The sequence below is a fragment of the Mauremys reevesii genome, unplaced genomic scaffold (assembly GCF_016161935.1).
Source record: "Mauremys reevesii isolate NIE-2019 unplaced genomic scaffold, ASM1616193v1 Contig62, whole genome shotgun sequence".
Taxonomy (NCBI): Eukaryota; Metazoa; Chordata; order Testudines; family Geoemydidae; genus Mauremys; species Mauremys reevesii.
In genome coordinates this window covers 328,697-332,511 of record NW_024100876.1, presented here as the reverse complement: position 1 = coordinate 332,511, position 3,815 = coordinate 328,697, and the positions used below count along the sequence as shown (strand labels likewise).

The 3,815-nt window shown below is 52.8% G+C and overlaps 1 non-coding gene across 1 annotated transcript; it reads left to right on the top strand.

The window, feature by feature from the left end:
- Positions 1-3,122: 3,122 nt before the first annotated feature.
- TRNAL-CAA lies at positions 3,123-3,204 on the top strand. Its single transcript has one exon. It is a non-coding gene; the product is annotated as a tRNA-Leu (tRNA).
- Positions 3,205-3,815: the final 611 nt, after the last annotated feature.

Here is a 3,815-nt window from a genome sequence, read left to right as displayed (position 1 = left end):
GCATGGACGTGGGACGTGCCCATGTGACTGCAAACACCATCTCGTTACCTGTCATTTTCCACTCTCTCCGCTGAGGGCTTTGTTTGAAACAATGGGGGTTTCCATCCACAAGCTATAAAAGGCCCTGGACACATCTCCATTTGGCCTCTTTCCTGCTCAGACCTCTTGACGATGACCTTATACTAATGGGAGCGTTCTAACCAAAGGACTGAGGACCTTCCAATGATTCAGAAGCAACCAGAGACTTAAAAAGCCAACAGTTTATTCCATCACTGCTACAAGCGTGATTCAAGAACTTTGCAATTCTTGTATGTATTTGATTCCTTCAACCAATTTTAACCTTCCTTCCTTCCTTTCCAGAAATAAACCTTTATATTTTAGATACTAAAGGGCTGGCAACAGCATGATTACTGGGCTCAGATCTGAGTTGTATATTATTGAGCTGGGTATGTGGCTGGTCCTTTAAGATCAGAAGAACCCTTCCGGTTGATGAAATTGGGTTCCAATAACCACTCATCAGTAATTTCAGTGGTTTTGGTGGCGATATAAAGCCTGGAATGACTAAGGAGGCTGCTTTTCTGACTTCTCGTTAGCCAGTGTGGTGAAACAGAAGTTAACTTTTGTTGCTGGGTTGATTTATCTTATGGGAGCAAAATCACCATTTTGGGGGTATGTCTGCCCCATTTCTCGGCACTTTGGCCTGAATTTGGTATTCTCAGTTGTGACCCACTAGGGCACAGTGAGAGGTGGCTTTTGCTCCTCTGCCTACTGCTAATGACAGTGAAGCTGCAAGACAAAGTCAACAGCAGAGCCAGAGCCAGAAGCTGCATCTTCTATCTTTGCTGTTCTCGTCTTTCCCCGTTTGGGTGCGTTTGCCTTATCTTGCCACCTAGGAAATGGGATTGGACTTTAACAAGAGACACCACAACAGTGACAGCTCCAGCCCATCTCAGCTGATCTCTCTGATCTCCCCAGGACAGCTGTTACCTTCTTCAAAACCACCCAAGAGACCATCACAGAAGGAACTTTCCTTCTAAAAACTCTCCCAGCTGAAGAGAAAGGGCACAGGGGATGCTGTTAAAGACAAGCCTTACTGACTCCTTTACATTTCCATTGCTTTAACTCTGTCTCTGTTTCTCTCTGTGTTTCAGTAACACACTAGCAGGGATGTGAGAGGTGTGTTTGCCATGGGACTAAGCGGGCTGAAGTCTCTCTCTACCAAACCGCCAGCCTTGTTTCCCCCGTTCAGTGTTGGACGGTGACAAGGGCACGTTAACACCTTTCACTCTTTCGGGGACCTTGAGCCTGTTTAAATGACCACAGAAGTTCCTGCCCCCTGTGTGAGTGGCATGGGGGACTGAGCGTCTTTTCTCCTTTCTCCCCTCTAGGATGCCAGAAGCCCCATAGATGGGGCGTGGCTCCTCCCCCTGCACACGCCATTAGTCTGGCCACAGGCTGAGACAACACAACTGTCCCAGGGCACAACTGCAACGTGGTGAAGGTGACATGTGGGTCGCAATCTCCTTTGGTTTATTACAAACCCGGGTTTCTGCATTTCCTACAAAACTAAATCTGTTTTCTAAATCGCTTCTCTGCTCAGGCTGCGGCTACGCCCCCTTGTGTCGGTAGAACGTATGTCGCTCAGGGGTGTGAATGAGCCACCCCCCGAGTGACACAGTTACACTGACCCAAGCGCCGGTGTGGGCAGGGCTATGTCGCTGGGAGAGCTTCTCCTGCCAACATGGCTACGGCTCTCGCTGGGGGTAGCGAATCTCAGCGGCTACACTCAAGAGCTAACGGCGGGGCCGCTGCACCGGTGCCAGCGTGAGCTCCCCAGAGCAGCCACCACCTCAGGGCAGGGACGATGGCCCTGACTGGGGACACAGTACGGGCCTGTCACCTCCAGGGCACTGGGTTCTCTTCTGCCCCCGGCAGGAGTGAACAAACGTCTGTATGACGTGGTGACCGTTCACGGACCGGTGAGGAATGAGCTGGTGTGAGGGGAGCTGATCTCAGTCCAGTGGCAGGTGGGCAGATGGCCACAGAACAATGACCAGCAGGAACACTGGAATCTATTGGCCATCAAAGCATGGAGGCCGAGGAGTGAATTGCCCACGGGACCGAACTCATCCTGTCCCCAGAGCTGGTCTCCGTAAATCGGGGTGAAGCACATTGACGGGACACCTCGGGGAAGCTTGCACAGCCATTGCTGGGGCTGCAGCTATTCTGTGGCTGGATACACAGAGACTCATTCTCCAGTCCCTCAATTCAGCATTTCTCACGGGCAAGAAATTCAGAGTAAAATCCGACAATAAAATATGATAATGATTAATGGGGAAAATGTTTCTTTCTAGGTGTGAAACAGGGAAGTTCCAGCAGCTGGAGGACACGTCTCCTGATCTGGAAATCAGTCTTGGTTATTGGTGCCAAGAAAGCCAGTGCTCTGAAGGAGACTGAGGAAAATCAAAGGTACCGAGAAGGGAGTTAGGGGTAAACGTTTCGGACTTCCGGAAGTGACGGGCTCTGACCAATTAGTGGCAATAGATACTAACATAGAACTGAAACAAATCAGAGTGAACCAATAAATTATCATTCCTGACTCAGGGGAAAAGGCTGGGTGGGGCCATGTGCCAAGGCAACAGCAAACGGTTCATTTGAATGTGATTCATTTTTCCACTAACAAGTTTCTCTGAAGTGGTGAGAAATCCAGGGTGCGGGGAAGGGAGCCGTGGCCCATTCTCCTGTCGGACAGTCCAGTCGTGGCTTAGTCCTGTTTATAGATGGAGAAAAGAGTCCAGTACAAACAGTTTAATCCAGCGAGAAAGTCAGTCCATTGGCGGATAGAGCCGGGAGCTGGTGGGGGGCAGAGCTGGATTCTACCTCACTGTCTGACCTTGGTCAGGTCAGGTCACCTCTCCCTGTCTCGGTCGTTACAGTGTGGAGAGGAACAACGACAGACCCCACAGGAGGGTGCTGGTTTGGTGCTTAACCACACGGCGAAGGAACGAGAGCCCCAAATTCCCCCTGGTGCTTTGGGAGCCGGGTTTGCTGTTTGAATTCTGCAGTTCAGATGACGTCAGGCCTGGGCGTTTCTCTGGCCTTAGGGGCCTGCTTTGCTCACAGCTGTGATGGCTGAGTAGCTAAGGTATTGGACTCAAAATCCAAGAGAGTTTCCCTGCGCAGGTTCAAATCCTGCTCACAGCAAGGCCAGTGTTTTAGCCACAGCCCGTCTAAGAGGCCAGGGGCAGCTGAGTCTCCCCCAAACGGCCGCCCATGCAGGGGGGAACACTGGGGATGTGGGGCAGGTCACCCCGTCATGGGCCCATTGTCATCTTTCGAGTGCTGGAAGCCAAGCTCCAGAGAAGTGGGGGCTCCGCCTGCACCCGGCTCCGCTCTGCCTCTTAACCCGATGCCCTGCTCTGCCTCCTCCCATCCCCCCTCCGCCTCTTCCCCCAAGGCCTGCGCCCCACCCCCGCTGGGCCTTTTCCCCCGAACCCCCTCCCTCTCTCTGCCTCTTCCTGCCCCTGCTGCGCCTCCTGCCCCAGGACCCTCCCACCCCCGCTCACCTAAGGCAGGAAAAAGCGATGGGTGCCTGGCCCCATGGCAGCCCCCTTAGGGAAAGGGCAGAGAGGAGAAAGCAGCAGGTGAGTGGCGTCTTAGATCATAGAACTGGAAGGGACCTCAGCTAATCCAACCCCCTGCTCAGAGCAGGACCAATCCCGAGACAGATGTTTACCCCCGTTCCCCAAACGACCTCCTCGCGGAGGGAATTCCCACCCGGGGGTTTAGCAGGCCACTGCTAAAACCACTGCGCT